Genomic DNA, 23,200 nt, shown 5'->3' on the forward strand with positions numbered 1-23,200 from the left:
TTGGTACTGTAGCAAATGTTTTTTTTTTTTTCAATGTATTTAAAATGTATGCCTCTGTAAACTGGTATTTGAAATATGTCTAATGTATGATTAATCTGTAACGGCAAATATTTTTTAATGCATGTTAAACTATTTAAAAAGATGCCAGAGACCATTGTGAATGTCCATAGACAAATAGGATCTGCAGACTTATATCCCTCCTCGTTTTCTCTTGTTGAAAAAGGGCATTTCATGGAAATAATTGAATTCACTGATCTTTAGCTAAGTAACAGGAGGAATATGTAACTTGTAAAATTACCAATCTACGAGCCTTGTTTATGTTTATTTGACCTGCATACTGTATGAGTTAGTGAGTAGATAAAGCACTCCATGCATGATGATGCTTTGTACATTTTGCCTATATTAATTTCTTGAAGAAGCAGGAATCATGTCCGCTGGAAATGTATAGACATAATGTAAATTTGTATACAACATATCATATGTTATGTAGAGATGAACCTTCTTTGGGCCATGGAGACATACAGTGTACGCCATAAAGGGTGGCACTCTGGGGTAACGGGTTTAGCTAATTTTCTAGGGGCAACTGGTGAGCAGCACTCCACAGGAACATTGATTGCAAACAAAACAAGGGGAGGGGGAATGGGGTCTTCTCTTCCTTTTACCACCCCTTCCTCATACAAGGAAACAGGAGGCAATCATGTGAGCGCTTAGGAGCTGTCACATGATTGCTATTGCGAATGGGTCCTAAATGTTTTCTCCCAATAAAAAAATATCCAATTCCATTTGATAGCACTGACACTGAATAGATGTTCATAAAGTTGAATGCAAGTATGCGAGTTTTTAGAATGATGTGACATTATGCTTATTTGCATATCATTACCCAGAATCCCTGGCTACAGTGGAAGCTCTGTTTTCTAAACGATAATGGGGAAAGACAGGGTTGCAGAACTGTCTGAGACATGCAAATGTGCTCACAAGTGGTATTTTTATTTACTGTAGAATTATGCAGAAATAATAATGTCCTAAAGGGGGCAGGGTAACGGGACTCCGGTTCAGAAATAATCATTGGTCACAATGTGGCCTGCAGCAAGGAGGGCAAGAACTACCTCACTGGCCCCTTCCCACAGACCCTCATTTATCTGCGAGTGTGCCAATCAGGGCACTATCACATGGCAACTCCTATTGACTTTAATGGGAGTTTCTGATTGGCACTAACTCAATTGAATAAATAATCCATGCTGCATAAAATCATATTTATCTTGTGTGATCTTTTGTTCCTCAATAATATTTGCTTCATTGATTATCTCCTAAGAAGCCCATTCCTACAATATAGCAATAACAATTATAATACAATAGGTGCAGACAACAAGGACTCATCAGCTACAGACACACATTACGTGTGCTGCCTTTTTAAACCGGGGAAAGGCCCTGTCACATACCTCCCCTATTTGTGGGTAGCCACGGCTGAAGCCCATTCCTCCACTCTGATAAAAAGAGAGAAAAGTTGCGCCAAAAAAGAATTAGCCTACTGTTCAATATATGGCTCCTGTCCTTGGCACAAAGCAGTTCCGCAGCCTGAGTCTCTCAGAGGTGATTCACCAACCTCTGTGTGGATACTGGTAGAAAAAAGGGGGGTCCTCCGGCGCGTTACTCTGCTTGTGGCTCCACGGCGTTTAAGGCATATAAGTGAGGGAGAGAAGAGAGGGGACCACAGTAAGGGACCAATACAGTGATTATACACAGCTCTTCGTTTGATTGGGGAGGGAGGGAGGGGGGGGAGTAGGGGTGTTGGGGAATCAATGGAGATTGAACGATACTGCTACATAAAGGAGACACACTTACATCAAAATATCTAATATCTTGAATTCTTCTACTCTTCTCCTTATATAGCTGCGTGTTGTTGAGGGTGAGGAAAAACCTCCTGGTATCCTCCTTAGCAAAAAATAAAGGGAAAAAATAGTGCAATACAGTTTATTAACAATGGAAAAAAAGAGATTGAACACTTACAAGCAGCCGATAATTTCAGGCATAGAGAGGAGATGCTGCCAGACTCCACAACGGATCCCTTTCTGGGTTGGGCTGCTTTGTCCTGGCTGTTTCCCTGTTGGCAGATGGTTGCTGTGTTGATCTTCACTTCGGGTGGCTGGGATTGAGAGTTTCCAGAAGCCCGTGCACAGGCTATGTCCTCCTCAAAACGGCCTGTCCCTCAGCATACACAGCATACAGATTTCAGCTCCCTGCACACTGTTACAAGCCACCGTAGTGAGGACTTGACTCCCCTGTACTATCTGGCTCGGCGATCCCGCCGTCTGCGCATGCGCATGCGCACCGGAGCAGGGAGCTGAAATCTGTATGCTGTGTATGCTGAGGGACAGGCCGTTTTGAGGAGGACATAGCCTGTGCACGGGCTTCTGGAAACTCTCAATCCCAGCCACTCGAAGTGAAGATCAACACAGCAACCATCTGCCAACAGGGAAACAGCCAGGACAAAGCAGCCCAACCCAGAAAGGGATCCGTTGTGGAGTCTGGCAGCATCTCCTCTCTATGCCTGAAATTATCGGCTGCTTGTAAGTGTTCAATCTCTTTTTTTCCATTGTTAATAAACTGTATTGCACTATTTTTTCCCTTTATTTTTTGCTAAGGAGGATACCAGGAGGTTTTTCCTCACCCTCAACAACACGCAGCTATATAAGGAGAAGAGTAGAAGAATTCAAGATATTAGATATTTTGATGTAAGTGTGTCTCCTTTATGTAGCAGTATCGTTCAATCTCCATTGATTCCCCAACACCCCTACTCCCCCCCCTCCCTCCCCAATCAAACGAAGAGCTGTGTATAATCACTGTATTGGTCCCTTACTGTGGTCCCCTCTCTTCTCTCCCTCACTTATATGCCTTAAACGCCGTGGAGCCACAAGCAGAGTAACGCGCCGGAGGACCCCCCTTTTTTCTACCATTCCTCCACTCTCACTCGAGATGTTACTGCAGCTTGAATGAGAGTGTTTGGAGGGACAGAACCCTCAGTCACGCTAGGACTGGAGCCCTTTCTCTAGGTGCCTTTCACTTCTACCCATATTTTGGGGGTTCTGGCACTCCTTAGATGAACCAGTGAGGGTTGCCACTTTTCTTGCAGGTCATGGGCCTGATATGTAGCCGTAGTTGAAGAGGACAGCCGTTACGCAGTCCTTGTGTCTGATGCATGTAACCAGTGTCTCTTCCGGTATGTGCTTGTATACAACGCACCTTGGTCGCTTCTGGAGGACGTTTTCAAAGCACAGTCTTTCCATGATGTGCTTAGCTTCCTCAATTCTGCAGAGGACTCCTGGCTCAAGCTCTTTTTTCCACTTGACCAATTCTTCTTTAAATCGCTTGGCAACAAGTTATCTCCTGCTTCGTGCAATCTTTTCCCCCCGAGACTAGGGTGACCACCTGCATCTGGTTCAGTATCAATGGTCACAGGTGGTTCAACCTGTGTGGAGTTTTGATCCACACTGATTGTACCCCGTGGCATCTCTGTTTGGTAGCCGGTAGACCTATTGTACTTTGATGTAGGAATCTTAAAGTTAGTAATAAGCACCTCAGACGCTGCTGAAAAATCAGTGATACTTAAACTTGTCCATGGAATGGGAGTCCCAGAGTCCTCAGTAGTTTTAACAGGCACTGCAGAGCAGTCAGAAAGATATGCTTGTCTCTGAAATGATTGCCTGAGGATCAGCAGAGGTTAGACTAGGTACTGCAAAGGGATCAGAGAAATATACGCTTGTCTCTGAAGTGGGTGGCTGAGGATTAGCAGTGGTTACACTAGGTACTGCAAATGTATCGGAGAAAAGTATGCTTGTCTCTGAAGTGGGGGTCTGGGAAACAATAGGTATACCAGATCCTGTGGGGAATTTTATAGCAAGAAACTTAGAAACAAAGATGTGGTTATCCAACATTGCATTGAACATTACTTGTCTTGGAAAAAACAGAACTAGGTATATTTAACCATGTGGGGACATTAGTGAAAGGTCTGCTTGTCTCTGAAGTGGGTGTTGGAGAATCAACAGTAGGTATACCAGATACTATGGGAAAGTTAATGGCAAGAGCCTTAGAAACAGTCAAATTGACCTAAGACATTGCAGGCGAATCAGAGAAAGGGAAACTTGACTTTAAAGCAGAAGTTTTAGCATTAATGATAGGTATATCAAACACTACAGGAGAGTCAGAGAAAAGGGAACCTGCTTTTCAATCTAAGGTTTTATAACTAGCAAGGGTTACAGCAGGTACAGCAGGAGAGTCAGATAAAGGGGGATTTGACTTGAAACAGGATCCTTAGATTCAGTAATAGGGAAATCAGACATTGAATCAGGAGTCTTAGAACCATCAAGGGTTACAGCACTTACTACTGAGGTGTACTTGACCTTGAAACAGGAGCGATGGAGAACTCATCTTTTGACTACTGGAATGCAAGGTTAGCTTGCTGAAGTGGAGGGGTAGGTGCCGAAGAAGAATCAGCCAGGGGTGCAAGAAGAGGATGGTTGGCAAGGATTTGCAAGCTGGAGGTGATGGAAGCGATGACAGCGTCCCACGTAGTCAGGAGGGCGGAGTGCCTATCCAGGATTTGGCCCCGGAGGGACAGCACCCTCCCTACCTCAGCGGGGTCCTTTTATTTCACCCGTGACTTTAAACAGTACAGCTTTATATCAGCAGGCAAAACAAACAGCCCACCCCTTTGTAAGGGCTAACTCATTCTTCCCAGTCCTTATCTGCAGGGCTGGGAGGATAGGCCTCTTACCTACCTCTGACCCCAAAGTCTAAAGAGGTACCTGTAAGCAGGGGCTCTTTACATCAGTCTGGGTCTGGGTTGGTGTCTGTGGGGTGTAGCCTCTGGCAGGTTCCAGGGTCCTCTGCATTCTGGAAAATAGGGTCTGTTTCCCTGGTATCTCTATGGCAGCACAGTCCTTCTGTGCTAAAGAGCCTTTTCCTGAGGATCTCTATGGCAGCACAGTCCCTCTATGCTAGAGAACACTCGGTACTAGAGAACCCTATGCAGTTTGTGCAGCACACCTTCAAACCTGCCTGATGAGCCAGGATGAGACTGGCTAATTAACTCTTGCTGGATTAACTAGCTCTCTGCTGGACTCATCAACTACAGACAGGCTTTAAGTGTGCTGCCTTTTTAAACCAGAGAGAGATCCAGTCACCCTGCACATATAGCATGTTTCTGTACTCAGGCTTTAAAGACGAGGATATATTGAGATGTAGTAAGAAGTATATGGAGATAGACATTTACAGATAGAATGAGAAATGTAAAGACAGATAAAAAGCTCTGTAAAGTGTTTTTTCTCTCTCTCAAATTCACAAATGGGTTGTAAAATATTTATTGGTTACAAATAGTTGCTGTGGATTTTGAAAACCCCATGAAAGTATGCATGTAAATATAAAAATATATTGCTTATACTGTATGCCCTTTTCCAATTTAAAATTTAACGCAGGCAGCATTTTAATGCAAGTCAGGCGATGGCATAAAGTGTTGGTTTGCTGTACACTAGCCTATTTTTTCTATTTCTTTCTACTTAACACCAAAAAGTTGTCATATAAATAACCAATGCTACATATTTTCATCAGGTGTGTAACTTTTGCTTAGAATAATATACTTCATTATTTTTTAAAGCAGCAATCCCCCCGGAAGCTAAAGAGTTTAACAACTCTAATGCATGTATCTTACCCCCTGAGCATATCCTCCGTACAACTTTGGTGTATCCTGAAGTGAAACTTTTCCAAATAATTTCCAAATGGTCACGTTTATGTTTGGGGCAGCTGTTGAATACAGTCGTAATCAGCATGTATCATTCTAAGGCGCACTTCCAATCTATAATCCAATAGTGTGAGGGCTGGGGAATTCATGCTACACGGATACCTAGGATTACCTCGGAACCCGATCTGATGTAACCTCAGTGATATTGCACACTCTGTTACTGCTGATGATAAGTTAGAGACTGCTCTTAAAATGATGGACGAATTATCCATAAATTAAAAGATTAAAAGGCTAGTATATTGATAGAGAAAATAGTATTTCCAAATTATTTAGATACGATTCACTTCAGAGCACACTTTTTGATTTAATAAAACTTTATTATTTTGAATATTAGTAGAGGTAGAGTGCATGATAGAGTTATCTTTCTCTCGTAAATTCACAGTACCTCACAAAAGCAGACTTGTCTTGCAATGAGTGACCACTGTTGTAGCTCAATATTGCTTGACTGCCTGTCCCTCCTTGAATCCTTTCACCTACCTCCCGTCCTTTTTCTTCCCACCTTTCCATGAAATGGCAGCAAGATAATAAGAATGCGTAATAGAGCCTAATATATTAGAAAGGTGTTAAAACAGATGCTTTCTATTTGAAACATACCAATCTCCAGCATGCATTATAAACTGACATTACATTCACAGCATCAAATATATATTACTAGGACTTGGCATAACTAGTAAATTAGGCAAATGGAACATTTAGTGTTTTCATTGGTCTACATGATAATGTAACATTCAGTTAATATGTTTGAGTCAAAAGTACCTATGCTCAATGTAATCGAATCAAATGCACATGGATCTATATGTTTAATGACTTAGGGTATATGCAAAATTATACTGGGCTAGGTAACTATATAGTTGGTTTCTAAGTTTACTAAAATGGTTACACAGCATTCCTGTAACATGGGCAAACCTGTTAACAGCCAGAGCTATTGGATATCGGTTAATCCCTCCCTGGAGAAAGGCAGGACTACAAACGAGCCCAGCTGAGTGTAGCAAGGGTTTAAAAGGCAGGAAAGGGAAGTGTTTGAGAGAGAGATACAAATGTAACCAACATTATTGCAACCCATGGCAAGCTCCAATAGGTGAAACGGAGAGAGAGAGGAGAGAGAGAGGAGAGAGAGAGATGAGATGAGAGAGAGAGAGGAGAGAGAGAGGAGAGAGAGAGAGAGAGGAGAGAGAGGAGAGAGAGAGAGAATAGTAGCGCATGTTCCTACCAAGTTGGATTAACAATTCTTTAAATAACTGATGCTGCCTTAATGGAAGACACACAAGGGGTTAATAACCATAACATGCAATACAAAGAGAAAAGGGGAGACAAGACACGCACAACAATAAACATATATAACCAGTCCCAGGTAATCCTCCCAGTAGAGGAGGTAGACAAAAAGTCCAATCTTTACTTTGAGGGTTAAATGCGGCTCTCGTATAGGTTAACCAATCCCATGGATAAAACTAGAAAGAAAGAAAGAGAGAGCGCAACCCCATAGCGCAATATGACATTTATTAAGATAGGGAAGGGTGAGCAAGGGAATAAAGCGCACTGGCAAAGTATAAAATTAAAACAAACGGTTGTGCATAAATATCACCGCCAGAATGAAGAAGCTGTACCCGGAATGCATCTTCAGTTGGAAAGCCCACGTCCCGGAATAAAGAGCATAAAGAGTATCCTGGGGCAGATGAATTGCTTCACTGCTCCCAGCCCAAACAGTACACGCGGCACGATCCGGCCACGATCGCCTCACATATTGTGAAAGAAATTCCTCTGAAGAAGTCGCAGACTGCGACGAAACGCTTAAGGAAGTACTTGGCACCAGACACTACATCACTGATTTGCGAAGCGTTCGTAGCCAGATCGTGCCGCGTGTACTGTTTGGGCTGGGAGCAGTGAAGCAATTTATCTGCCCCAGGATACTCTTTATTCTGGGACGTGGTTTTTCCAATTGAGAGAGAGAGAACGTACGAGAGTACGAGAGTACGAGTACGGTGGCTCGTAAGAGTCTTTTCTGACAAAGATGCAGTAGATCACTGGGCAAGCAGCAAGTACACTGGACAGATTGCAAACACCATCGCTTGAGCCAAGCTAAGTACAAATGTCAAGACTTTATGTATGTACTGTCACACCAGAGTTGACAGTAATTTTTTTTCTCCTTTTCCTATAATATCTGCCTAGTCCACACCACACACATCTGCTTTCACCGTTTCATTGACCTTTTGGGAGGGATGTGGAAATCCTTTCTCTTAAGACATTGGCAGCAGGACTAGAAATGTATTTTTGAAAACTCCCTATTCTGAGTTATCTGTGCATTTCATCTGTGTCAAATACCAGTATCTGTTTTACTTTAGATTTTGGTTGGTTATATTGCACCTATATTTAACCTATTTTTTGGGGGGACAACAGCGTTTTCTTTTTTCTTTCAATGCAATAATAGTTCTGTTTCTTTTAGATGTATAGAGATCAGAGGAATCCCAAATGTTCCAGATCAATAGACGTTTTAAAAGCAGGAAGTACACACAGCCTGATACAAAACATACTCATTTATAAACCACATCCCGAGACCTATTTTACTGCTTAAAATGGAGCACACCTGAGATATATACTCTGCATATCCTATTCACATATACTGTATCCCAGGCCTGATCCATTTTAGTCATGTGTCTCAATGTGTTGTTTCATGATGGGTTTGAGGGGATATCTATAGCACTTGGTACTCTTGTAAAATAGACTCATTCATATTTCAGGGTCTAAAACCTGTGGCGAATGCTGGCAGACAGTGGGATTGCATTCATTCAAACAAAGGTAAGCAAATGTTCTTTTTGAAACCAAGCTGCTAACATCTGTGCCTGCAAATGTTACATTAGCAGTTAAGTTTATTGTCAGCAAATACTTCACACATCTCTGTTTACAGGCTGTTGATTCGTGCTGAAAGAAAAATAAATGAGTGCTGTTTTGCACATATGCCAGAATCAACTTGTTTACAATTGTTTATTAAATACAAAAATAATTAGCATATGCTAAACGTTGCATTGACAATTTGGCATATTACATAGCAAGTCAAAAATAATCAAAAGCCACTATAGCCTGGAACTCGAAGCACATGATGTAAAGAAGGAAAATTCATACAAAATTACCAAGCTAACAGCATAATTGCCCAAAATAAGTAAGATGTTTTTGTGCACCGGCATCTCGCCATGTGTTGTTTAAAAGTTTGTTTGGAGAGACTATTTGGTAGAGTACCCAAAACACTCTGCTATGCAATACATGGAGAAATGCCTGTGCACACACCTGAGATATACAGTATGGGAAATATGCTAATTTGAATATACGTTACAAATTAAAATTAGCTTATTTCTCAGATGTGTTCACAGGTATGTTCTGTGTTGTTCAGAGGATTGTTGTGGGAGCTATAGAAGATAATAGTTCTCTCCAAAAGTGGTCTCGCTCTATCAGGGCAGATTCCTCTCTGGCGAACTTCACATATCGATTGAAAATGTTTTTCTTTTTTTGCTTTGACTTTATCAATTACTTAGTTGAAGTAGACTTGTGCACATTCGCACAACTCTAAATACAGTAGTATGTTGAATCTTCATCATCAGCTACTTGGAGAGGCACTACAAAATCAGCTTGGTCTCTCTCTGTCCCCCTCCCCTACCTTCCCCTTCCCAACCCTCTCCCTCCCTGGGGTTATTGTGGGGAGTGTGAGTCAGGAAAAGGTGAAGGAGAAAAGTCAGTCACAGAATGACCCCTAGGTGAGGCACCGTGGAGCAAGCCTGAGCCTGTGTACCACCTTGGTGGTAAAGGTGTGGGTGACTTCCACCTTTTAAGTCTGAGGGTGGTAGAGAGGGTGGCTCTGCTCAGGCAACCTGGAGTGGTTTCCTCACTACTGGAATAAGTATATGCTGTAGAGGGGTGCCGACGGCCGCTCAATCATGGGGATTGCTCTGCATATGTTGTTGCATTGCATTCGTCTCCAGGTGGCACCCACTCCTATGTGATGCTGGCAGGCTTGGGGTGGGGAGGAGACTGGAATACCAGCTTGGGACATACCACTATCTGGTATAGACACTACAATGCTCCTCACAAGGCTCACTAGCAGAGCCACCATCATCACACTTACCCTCATCATCTTCTTGAGCAATGACTGGTGTACCTAACCCCGTTGGGCTGTCAGCATTCACGTCACTGCTGTAAGTACCTGTCTCACCCATTGCTCATTCCTGAACTGCCTACTCAGCCTCGGAAAGCACACTCCCACCACCTGCTGATGGTTCCTTACCCGCAGCAACAAATGTGTTGGGTATTACAGCAGATGCCAAATACAGGGTATTGTTTCAAAGCCTGTTATGGGGTCCAACAACAGGCTTAAACTGGGCCTTGGTCTGGAATCACTGTCACCGCCTGCATCCATCTGATGCTACACAGCTGTTGAAACAACAGCTGTGCTTGGGTTGAGGAAGCATGCCACTGCCACACTACAATCATTGTTGATGATGACTTAGATATGCCTGCTGCTGTCACTGTTGGTGCATGTATAGTTTCTGTATCCAGCGTAAAGGGTCAATCTCCATGCTGACCTGCTCCATCTCAATCAGAACTTCTTCCACTGAGGTTAGAGGAGGTGGAAGTACCACCAGCTCCAAGACCAATTTAATCAATTCCTGTTCCTCTAAAGATTGGCTGAGCAGTAGCAGCAGAAGCCTCCTGAGACATGTGCACCCCAAAGTAGAGGATGTGGGGGGGCTGGGGGGGACTGCTGTTGCTACTGGTACCATCAACATGTGCATCTATCGCTACTGGTGCTTTTGTACCTGCCACAGTGACTAAGTCTCTACTGCTGGCAAAATGCCACCTCATTGTCACAGAAGAGGCAGCATGGCATGGCTGGCAAATTTTAGCCCGGGTGGCAAGCCTAATACACTGGCCCATGAACCAGATGACCCACATACCAACCATAGATGCGTACACCAGATACACACACCATACACAGATGCGCACACCAGATACACGCACCATACACAGCTGCATACAACGGATTCACGCACCATACATAGATGCGCACACCGGATATACGCATGATACACAGATGCCACACCAGATACAGTACATGCACCATACACAGACAAGCACACTAGATACACGCATCATACACAGATGTACACAGCAGATACACGCACCACACACAGATGCGCACACCAGATACTCATACATCATACACAAACGAGCCATGTCTATTTACTGATTTTAAATTAAATAAATATATATTTTTGTATTTGAAACTGTGCCGAGTGCTTTGAAGTCTTTTTGGTAAACAAAAATGTGCTCTATGTGACAAAATTTCATCGCTATATAAAAAAATATCTAATGACGTAGTATGTTAATGTGGGGTCAACTGTGCAGTTGAACACTTGACTAGTGACAAATGTGGATTTCTCACCATTTCTGTTTGAATTATTTTAGTTTTTTATGTTATATTATTTTAGTTATTTAAAAAAATAAAAAACAGTTTTAAGCCAAAATAAAAAATAAAACACATTTGTTTTAGAACCAAAACCAAAACACAAGTCCTCACCCTTTATTTATTGCTATGACAATTAACTGAGGTAGGTGTTGCACTGAATGGTTGTTTTCGAGAACTGAACTTGAGACCTGATTGAAATTGTCATGCTTCAAAAGGAGGAGTGATCTCCGAGGTTTAGAAAGCTCTGTACACTATAGTTTAACCTATGAAAAACTCTTATGTTGCTCCATTAACAGGTATATCCCATCCTACCCCATCTCCAAGATTGATTTTCAAAAACATGTTGAAAAGAACTGCATCATTAATTAATTAAATGCCTCTTACATTGTGAGCTGTTATCAAAATAATTATTATTTAAGAACAAACAAAGTGGATACTTGTGCACTTCCAGTGTGATAATTGATTTGGATAAAGATAATGGTGCTGGCTGAGCAAGAATCCTTCTGCTGTTGTAATTTACCGTATGTCAGAAATCTCAGCTGCCCCCACAATAAAACTATGGTTTAGAATCAATATCTTTGGTCTTTTATTTTACATAATCCAGGGTGGCACTATATTTTGACGGACAAGACTCTTCGTGAGGTGCCAAGTGTAGTAGAATGTTGAATATCTATAAATAAACTCTGCATACCCTCTTAGACACACCCCACTCCTCTCTCTTTCACACCAGAGGGAACTGATGACTTCACCCTCATCCTGTTCGGAAACAGTGATTTCATATGGACAGTGTATAGTCCGATCTACGTATTACCACACTTTTAATCAATTTGAATATGAATGATGTAGAAATAAATATACACAAGTAACATAACCTGTATATAAATTGATTATATATGGGCAATGTTAACCACATGTTCATGGAAATCAATAGAAATACATTCATCATTGTTAGTAGGGAGGAAACCCTACTGCCAATAGAACTAAAACAGACATAATGAAATGTGAAGACCATAATAGCTGCTAATGAAGCTCTTTAGATCCTGACTTCACTTCAACTACACTGAGGGCCGTGTGCACATAACACCTTTAACATAGTTAACCTTTGCTGCAGCCATAAGTTTGGGAAGTATATTTTTTCTTGCACTTTATCTTTTAGATTTTTTTATGGCACTGTTTTTTTTAACCAGTTTTAATCGCACTGTAACGCACATATAGTGCGTCTAATTTTAACCCCTTAGAACCGCATATATGTCTCGCATGCCTTGCTAATGACTAGATCATTTTTTTGTTTCACCTTTTCTCCATGTAGTGGACACAGTATAAAATTGGTAGTGTAGATACCGGATGAAAGTCTATTGACATGGTGACAGGCTTAACATGTTTCGGCCAAAAGATTGAACTAAATTAGCTATACTTATCTGAAGAAAAATATATTAATGAACTAAATGAGTTGTGATATTTGATGTGCATTCCAGGCTTCTTTGTTTACTGTTGTATATTTCAGATCACTTTCCCAGTAACGCTCTAATTGGCACTACTATTAAGTATATAAATATAGAATACTGTGGAGAGTTTTTGGATTCGCTAAGATTGTGGGGCCTATTCTAGTAGCCTCGATAACCCACTTTTCGAGGCTTTTGAGCAGTTATCGCATAAAAAATTTCGTAGCTATTCAGAAAGCCTTGATAAGTGCACGGCAAAAGCACTTAATCGCCATTCTTGGCTCTCGCCCCAAACACGCCGGGCGTGTGCAGCGATAAGCCCCAAATCGCAATTTTTGGAAAATCGTGCAATTCTAGTAGCCTCGAGAATCTCATCGGGGCTTTAGAATTGCGATTTTATCCCAAATCCTACTCGCTAGAAAAAGTTGGTGTGAAGCTCGTGAGAAGGGCTGCAAGAGAGGGACTTAGAAAAAAAGGCATTTTTCCTGCATCGGGTTGGTTCCGGGGGTCTCCGGAGCTGATACACATTAATACCAGCGCCGGAGACCCCTGGCATCAATCAATGTAATACAATATGTAGTAAAATTTAATAAAAATGCATTTACAGGCAACTTCATTACCTTAGTGGCTAACCGCTAAGGCAGCGTTGCGCAAAGTGGGGGGTGCGCACCCCAGGGGGGCGGAAGATCTTTCTGGGGGGGTGTGGGTGGTTTCAGAGGCCCTGTGCTCTTCCCCAAGGCGGGGTATCGCGTGAGGCCTCTGCAATGCTATACTTACCTTGACTCTGCTGGCGTCACTTGTGTCAAATGATGCCGCTGGGCCATGGGACGTGACATCACACGCATCAAATGACACTGCGGGTCACGTGACATCACGTAACCCCGCAGCGTTATTTGACCGGACCTGAAATAACGCGGTTCTGCTCCAGAGACTCCCTACTCACGTACACTAGTATTAACATTTTTATTAAAACCCTGCGATCACTTGCGAGATATGTGCAGGGAGAGGCAGCTCTCTCTGTCCAGCTGGGCCAAAATGCAGCAGATCGCACGGGTGAGAACTTTTCGGAGAGGCTGAGATCACATCGCTGCTCATCGTACGGTTTGGGCATTTTCCTATTGCATGGCTTCAGAGTCTTTCTGAATACTGTGATAACTCACCTGACAAAACGTCCGGCGGTAACATGCCAAACCTGCGATGTAGCAGCGATTTCATCAGGGCTACTAGAATAGGCTCTTGTGTAGTTCTAATTGTGGATTGTTTGGCAGTATGTGGCCCCTACTCTTAGCTTGAGCTCACCCATCCAAACTGTACTTAATCAGAAGATCTAAATCACACACACGTAATAGCGGAGACATTTACATATTTCTTTCCCCAGGAGAAAGATGGAAATAACCTTTGCTGAAGCCATAAATTTGGAAAGTATATAATTCTTGCATTTTATCTTGTAGGAACCTGCTTAAAGGGTTAACCTTTAAGGCTTAACATGTTTTCAGACCAATAATTTAACTAAATAACCCATACATATGAGGAAAAAAATCTATAAATTAACTAAATCATTTGTCATATTGGATTTGCTTGGAGGCTTATTTGTTTACTCTAGGTAAATACAAGATACCTGAAAGCTATACACTGTATATATATGTAGCCCATGGACCCCGGAGCAATCGCAGATCAGCCCCCCTACCCTGTACTAGGGTCTGGCTACGTGTCTGAGTGTGGTGCATACCTGCTGGCAACAGGACGGCCTGAGTCTCCCACGATGGTATGGGGGATGTCAGGAACAGGTTTCTGGGGTGGATGCCTTCGTTCTTTACTCAGTGGTGCAGCGCCTCCATCTCTAGTAAGCCCCAGGAATGCAGGGTGGAATCCTTAGAAAGAGTATTCCCACACAGGGATGAGAGATTCCAGTCTCACACAAATGTCTCTTTAAATAGCAGCAGCAGCTCTTTATTCACACAGCAGCAAGATCAGCATACAGGATCATAAGTCAGGTACAGATTGTATACTCGACCCAGACTGCTCTCCCTCAGGATGGTATCTTCCCCTGCCACCACCCCAGGCCAAGGGCACCCAGGGTGGGGCTAGCTTTTCCCTCACCCCCTAAACAGGGTGAGAGGCATTGATCCACCTCACTACACTGTAGGTCTAGCAGCCCTACTCATAGGCTGCTCCTTATCCAACTGTACACTAACTAATGCAGCTGCACTGGACCAGCCAGTGTGACACTGCTCTCACACTCCAGACAGACTAACACACTAAATAGGCAGTGCACTGCTCTTTATGATCTCAGCAGGCACCGCCCCCATGTCTCTTGCCTTAGACACAGGGTCAGGTGACCTACCTCCACCACTCAGAGCAGTGCTTGAAGTGGGGGAAACCCATGATAACTTCTGGCAGCCTGCCCTTACCAGGGCTTATACCAGAAGGAGGAAAGAACTGTAGCCCAATTTCTTACCAGGGCTACATATATATATATATATATATATATATATGTGTGTGTGTGTGTATATGTGTGTATATATATATATGTGCTTTTGCCTCAACTTTGTGCCACCACTTTGATTCTGCAAAAAACCCCAGAAAATGTTTATCTTAACCACAGTTTTAAACTGAGACTTTTGATTGAATAATTATTCTTTTGTAGACTACCAGAAGCAGTATCTGCTTAAAGGAGTCTCCTAACTCTTGTTGTGTTACTAAACATGCTAATGCTTTGTAAGCACTCATCTTGCTACTATTATCCAGTACATAGTCACGAATAAATGTATTTTCTTGTTTCTATACACTCACATTTTTCATACCTTTTTCGTTTTCACTAACTAATGGTGGTTCATTGTAAGTCTTATGAAGTAATTTGTAATTTCCTGGAATTTATCTTCCTATTAAGACTTTCACTGCTAATGTAAATGAATTGTAGAAAATTAGAGAAAGGGAGGCTCTTAATACTGTAAGTGGCTTGGCATAAAAGCTACCTCCTTGCTGCCATTCTGTTTTCCAAATGCAATTTAAAAGCAATTGTTCAATTCTGCAATTGACCTTTCCAAAATGAACTCATATTCACATGTTAATATTTATAATGAAGATAGTTGAAATATGTGTATTTTTTATTTGCAACACAGCTCCATCTGTTTGGTAATGCTTTTGACTAATGATGCAAAATTATTTTTAAAAAAAAGGTTATCCTGTAAGATTGTTCAAGTATTTTGACATTAGATTATTTTGCAATCTGCACACCTGAATAAATATTTACATCCAACAAATTGTTAACATTGCACTTTTACCCCCATATCTTTTTTTGGAGATCTTTGTAGGATATACACAAGAAAAAGCCGACTTATGAATCCCTCGGACTGAAACTGACACCTAAACAATCATGTAGAACATCAATTGCATAATCAATTGCATAATCAAAGCACTTTGCTTTGATCATACAGTACTCTGCTAAAATTATGAAGTGGTATGGTGATGGATATATATGGAATGATAGCAGGGATTATGGGAGAGACTACTAAACATATGTTATTTTAGAGCGTTGTCTATCATTTTTATTTTATTTTTGTGTGGAAAAAAACTATCAAGGTCTGATCTGGATAAACCAACGTCTTTTATTTGACACCTAGCTAATAGATAAATGTGTTTTGGATTAAATCTGCACAGACTGCAGAGAGGTGAAACATAGTTAGATATTGTTATGGATATCTAATTAGGAAAATGGAGCTCATTATAACAAGTTGCTTAAGAACATGAATTGTTTTATATAGTTAACTAGCTACAGTATGGAACATAAATCCTTTCCTGGATCAGAAGTAATTTGCCCGTGTCCTAAGATCTTAATTGCCAAATGCCAGTACAAGAAAGAGATAATGGAAGTTATTGTGCCTTTCTGTTATATTCAGATACGGACATATCCTGACTTACTTTCCCCATGACTACGATAATGTATACTTCATTATGCTGTGTTCCACTGTGACCAAGTACTGAAAACAGGAGTGAAACCAGGGCACTAAATAAATATAATGCCTCTGGATTTATTCTGGCTATGGACAAAGGAAAAGCCAATCTGCATCTGTAACTGGTAAATTATAGCCAATCTTTTCTATGATGCCCCTTTGTTATCATCTTTTAGATGGGAGTTAAATATATTGAAGAGTTTGGAAAGCATTGCATTATTACTACAGTGACGAGAAAACATTTTGAACCCCTTAGGATTTTCACATATTTCAAACCCAAAATATTATTAAATCTTAATCTAAGTCCTAATTATAGATAAAGATAAACCTGATCAAACAAATGACACAGAAACATTATACTTTTTCAACATTTATTTATCCACAAATGATTCAACGTTCAATATCAATGTGTGTAAAAGTCTGTGAACATTTAAATTCAGTACCTGGTGGCACCTCTTTGAGCAGCAATAACTTAAACTAAGAATTTCCTGTATTGGTTTTGAGGAATTTTGGACCATTCCTCTTTACAGAACTGCTTAAACTCACTGACATTTGAGGGCTTCCTTGCATTTACCGCTCGCTTCAGGTCTTGCCACAACATTTCGATGGGGTTTAGGTCAGGAGTTTGACTAGGCCATTCTAAAAATGCGGAATTGCAACTTCTGTAGCCATTCTTTTGTAGATCTGCTTGTATGTTTAGGATTATTGTCTTGCTGCCTGATCCACTTTAGCTTCAGCTTCAGGTCATGGATGGATGGCATGACATTCTCCTCTAGAATCTTCTGATACAATGCAGAATTTATGGTTGTATCAATGATGTCATGCCTGAGGCAACAAAGTAGCCCCAAACCATCACACTCCCACCACCATGCTTGACCGTTGGGATGAGGTTCGAATGCAGTTTTTGGTTCTCGCATATAACATAACATTTCTCATTGAGGCCCAAAATGTCTACAGTACCTTTGACTCGTCTGTCCAGAGAACATTGTTCCTGGAGTCTTGTAGATCATCTATGTGCTCTTTGGCGATCTTCAGACGGGCAGCAATGTTATTTTTAGAGAGTGGTTTCCTCTTTGCTATCCTTCCATGAACACCACTCTTGTTCAGTCTTTTTATGATAGTTGAGTTATGAGCCAAGTTTGCCTGCAGATCCTTGGATGTTACTCTGGGGTTCTTTGTGACTTCTTAGATGATTTGACGGGTTTGTTCTTGGAGAGATTTTGGTAGGAACACAGTTCCTGGGTAGAGTGACTGTGGTCCTGAACTTTCTCCATTTGTAGACTATATCTGTATGACAGTGGATTAGTTGAGCCCCAAATCCTTAGAAATATTTGTTTTAACCCTTTAAGACTGATGAGCATTAATTACTGCTTTTCTTAGGCCCTCAGAGATTTCTTTTGATCGTGACATGACGTGTTTCCACACACTTGCGTGGTGAAGACCAAACTCATAAAGTTTCTGATCTTTAGATAGGGTGGGGCCTCCCAAACTCACATCTGAAAATCTAGCTAATTATTTAAACACTGGTTCTAATTATCCCCTTTAAGTTAGCTGATAAAACCATGGTTTCAGTTACTTTTGCACATACACTTTTGTACATAACCTGACTCTTAATTACTCATTGTTTGTCTAATTCATGCATTATTTTGTTTCAAAGGACATGGAATTGGTTAATGTAAAACCTATTGGATATTTAAGAAAAGATTGGTTTTAATTTAAGAAGGTTATCATGGGAAAAACTACTGTATGACATTTCCATAATTATCATTGGGGTTCACAAACCTTTTCTCACCACTGTAATTAAGGGATTAACTCAATAAACTCCCAAGCAGTGCGATTGGCTGACAATCGTCTGCTTCAGATTTTGAGTCAGGCCCCAAGTGCTTTACCAAAAATATATTGATAATGATGTGCCTGTTTTTTTAATGAATTGTTTGTAATAAACACATACCAGTATTTTTTAGAACATGAAAAAAAAATAGTTTTGTAGGTTTTGAAATTATTTCTTAAAATATTTTGATGCTTTGTCATTTTGTGTGGAATACGGAAGAATATTTACCAAATTTGTGGATGTTTTGTTATTTAGCTAATTTTTGAAATACACAGCACAAGGCTGAAGTTTGGACAGGAACATATGATGTCTTTCATACATGACTCGTATACCTTTTATGGACTAGATGCTATGATATTATGACTGATGTGTTTGTAAGAGACAGACTCTAGCAAACATGAAATTCACCCTACACGTTCATTTTTTAAAGATCTCTTCACAATACTGTACAATAGGGGTCTGTTCACCTTTCTATTTTGTTTCCTGCTTTTTGTCTGATAAGATTCTTTGTAAACAGCAAGCTCTGTGCTTCCTGGTGGAGTGGAGAAACTGAGAAGAAACGGCAGGAATTACCGCCGGCTTTGGGCATTTTAAAATAAAATAATAATTAAATGTAATAAAAAAACATCAAAAGAAAGAAAATGAAGTTATCTGCTGTAACCCCTGGAGTGTCCAGAGGGGCCGTGGGACCAGAGTACCCCTTCGGCCCTCACAATCACGTGATGGCTCCATCACTGATGGTTGAACAGAAGGCGTCCTCCCCTTTAGTTCCACTTATTGACAGATTGGATAATGCAAACTCTCTATAAAACTGAGCAGGGTTATTATGACATAGCCACTACGGCATAGGTCCCATGGAGTGCCAGACCCCATGATGTAGTAGCTACATCCAAAGGTCGCCCAAAGAGTTGAAGGACGTCACATGGAGCTTCTATTCAAAATAGATCATATTGGGGGCGGGGGGTTGCATCTTTTGCATAGTGGAGACCTGTAACAGGGGACTTATCCCTATTCACAAATGTGCCTCTAATCCAGCAGTGTGGTGGTTAACTGCTGGTAGCAAATTAACTAACACCACCTGCCTGATTAGAGGTGGTAGAAAAAGCCTGCCTTTGAGACAGGAAGTGACTCCTTAGCTCACTTGTGGGCTGAACTTTGGAGAACACAGATCTCTGGAGCTGACCTGTCTTGAGATCTGTCAAGAAGAAACAGCAGAGCTGATTGCAAGACACCAAATAAGACTTCTAAACCTGGATGCTGATTTTCTGTGCACGCACGGGTGCGGTTCCAGGAGAGCAGAGAAGCTTAATCTACAGCAGCTAACATATAAGACTTTCATTCTAAAGAGACTTCTTATATCTGCTTATGTCATGCTATGTGTTTGGGGCTGGGAGACCTGCTTAACTAGGAGTTGTGAATAGAATGGGATTTCACTAGAAATACTCACATGTGAATGAAGCTTTGTTCCCCCCCCCCCCACCCCTCTGTGTTTGGATTATTTCCTGATGAAAAGGAAAAGGCACAATAAAGCCTTATTATAATTTCACCTTATAAAAGCCTCCAATTGTGTACCTCTGTGAATGTCCGTCTACAAGACCCTTAATTATTTAGCATTCAATCAGTTAGTATAATATCAAGGGAAGACCACCACTCATAGCAACATTCACCTTTCTGAATGAATTCAGACTTAGTTCTGAGTAAGAGTACTACATGTGCAATGGTTGCTTTAAATTAAAAAAAAGTAATTATAATGTAATGGTGTTTCCTCCACCTGGTGGGAGATTTGGCCATTACTGATCATGTAGTGCATGATACCTGCTGGTAACAAGAGGGCTGAGTCATCCACCGGTGGTAGTGGGGACACAGGACTAGGCTTCTGGGGTTCATACCCTACATATCTCTTTAGCAGTGCTGTGACTCCATCTGCCTTAGGCTCCAGGAACTGAAGGTGATCTCCCACGGTAGAACTATTACCTCTCACCCTATTAAGGTCACGCACCAGACAGGTGGTATAACAACAGGAATGGTTTATTATCTCTTCTGTACAGCACAGTAACAAGGCAGGCTTTTGCCTGATGCAGTACTTCTCAGCTACCACTGAAGGATAGTCCCTGGACCGTCACTATAGGCCAAGGGCACCCGCAGCCGTCCTAGCTCTTCCCTGCCTCCCTAACAGAGGCAGAGGTATGGTCCACACTCACTCTCTCCCGGAGGGAAGAGGACTGGAGAAGGCCCAATAATCAGCCTCTCCACTGTGTGACCTGCCTTCCTGAAGTGGTGAAAGACACTCCCGAATTTGGGGTGGTACTGCCCTTAAGTACTGTCAGGAGGAGGGCACCAAGTATGTCTCATGATTGATCATGCCCAGGCCTGATGTCACCGCCTCCTGTTGTCACTCAAGTGCAGCTCCTCAGTGGGGGAAAACCCATAACAACTACTGGCAAGGTCTGCTTGTACCAGGACTGCCAGGATGGAAGCAAACTAGTAGCCACAGATGGCATGGCTACAATAAAAATTAATGGGGGCCGGTGGAGGTGTTAATTGGCTACATTTTAACTCTTAAACATGCCACTATCATAGTTAGATAGTTACATAATAGATGAGGTTGAAAAAAGACATATGCCCATCAAGTTAAACCTATGATAAATGTAGATGACAAATATTTATTCTATATTTGTATTTACAGTATTTTGATCCAGAGGAAGTGAAACAAAAACTCCAGCGAAACATTATCCAATAATGTCTGAAAGGGAAAAATTAATTCCTTCCTGACTCCAAATATTGGCAATCAGATTTCTTCCTGGATCAACAGTCTTCCCAATTACTTATTTGTTATATCCCTATATACATGTCCTTTCCAAAAACATGTCTAACCTTTTTTTAAGATCTCTATTGTATCTGACATCACAGTCTCCATGGGTAATTAATTCCACATTTTAACTGCCCTTACTGTAAAGAACCCCATCCTTTGTTTCTGGTGAACTCTATTTTCCCCCAACCTTAAGGGATGACCCCGTGTTGTTTGTATTGGCCTTGGGAAGAATAGCTATGTTGAAAGCTCTTTGTATTGTCCCCAAATATATTTCTATATAGTTATCATATCCCCTCTTAGATGCCTCTTTTCTAATGTAAACAAATGTAATTTAATTAGCCTCTCCTCATAAGTCAGATTTTCCATCCCCTTTATTAATTTGGTGGCTCTTCTCTGCACTTAGTTTATTTTTATCCTGAGGTACTATTCCTTATTAACAGTGTATCAGTCTGTACTCAACTCTCCCCTATTCCTCTTCGATTTGACACTGGATTTATAGTAAGGCTGCAGTCCCAACTAGCTACGTATATTGTAATTACAGTACAATACATTGTAACCACGGAGCTACAGTATATAATACCTTCTGTATAGTTTTTCAATGTTTATTTCAAAATGTACAAATGTCTCCCATATGACTAAATGGAACTAATGTCAATGATATGTTTAATAGGTTAGACGAGATGATGTATGCACTTTTAAAGAAAGTCAGATAACTACTAAATCTTATTTTTTTTTTAATAAACTTTGCAACCAGAAGTTTAGGGTAAGTTTACTTTCATTATTTGTTATATCTCACCCTTTTACTGTCTTTCTAGTTGATTTATTAGATCCATTGTAGGTTGTAATACATTTTCGGGGACAGACATTGGAGTTCTTCATAGACAAAGTTGTAGTGTTCAAAGCTTTCAAAACCTCAAACGTTCCTTCTTCAGGTATACCGTGTTTCCCCTAAAAAGTATCACATCTTATACTGAATCTACACTTTGTAAAGAAGAAGGAGCAAATACACGTGATTACCTTGGCATTCCCGTTTTCCAATTACATTCAGAGTGCCCTTTGTAATTGAAAATAAAGGAACATTTCCATCGTATTAAATATTATTTCAAAATGATTATATTAATGGATCTAACGCATTAGAATATTGTAAGGTTAGTATACTGCAAAACCCTAAAACTCTATGCAAATACTCTACATAAGTAAGCACAAATGGTTCACATTCATGAATTGTACATTGTTTATTTCCATAGAGCGGGTACAATACATGACCATCAGTTATTTAATGATGGTACTGCATGGGTTTAAATAAAGTCATTTTGTGAAAAATAGCTTTGTTGTTCACAATAGCTAATCTGTCCATGTTTGGAAGTGCACTTTCATCCCACATTTTTTTTGTTCATGCCTGTACAGCTTTTTCTCCTTTCCGATGTCTAATGCCTGATAAGAAAGGAGGATAATAACTAACAAGATTAAGCTACTGATGGAATAGAAGAATACTGATTTAAAAAAAAAAAAAACACTGTCTGAGAATAGGCTACATAAAAAGCTGCAGGCAACACGTCATCAATTCTTTTAAGGAAACGGAGGCTACAAGAAGATGAGAGGATAACTGGTGATAAGGTGATGATAGTGACTGAACAGTAATTACATATATTCACAGTATTTCTGTGGCAAGGAGAGAGAGCCTTACCATCAATTCTACTGCAGTACATCTCGACAGGCACAATTCGTATGATTATCTTCTCTGACATTAGGATGGGAAAATGAAACGGAAAACAAATGCATCTTAGATGACAAGAATAAAGTGGTTCAGAATGCTAAGGTGACAAATAGCAAAATGTAGTAATTGAGTTTGTACACTAATGGTTTGATGTAGTGAAATAGCAGATAACGTTCAAATGTCAATACACATCAGACAA

Source organism: Ascaphus truei, chromosome 7 (genome assembly GCF_040206685.1).
Source record: "Ascaphus truei isolate aAscTru1 chromosome 7, aAscTru1.hap1, whole genome shotgun sequence".
NCBI lineage: Eukaryota > Metazoa > Chordata > Amphibia > Anura > Ascaphidae > Ascaphus > Ascaphus truei.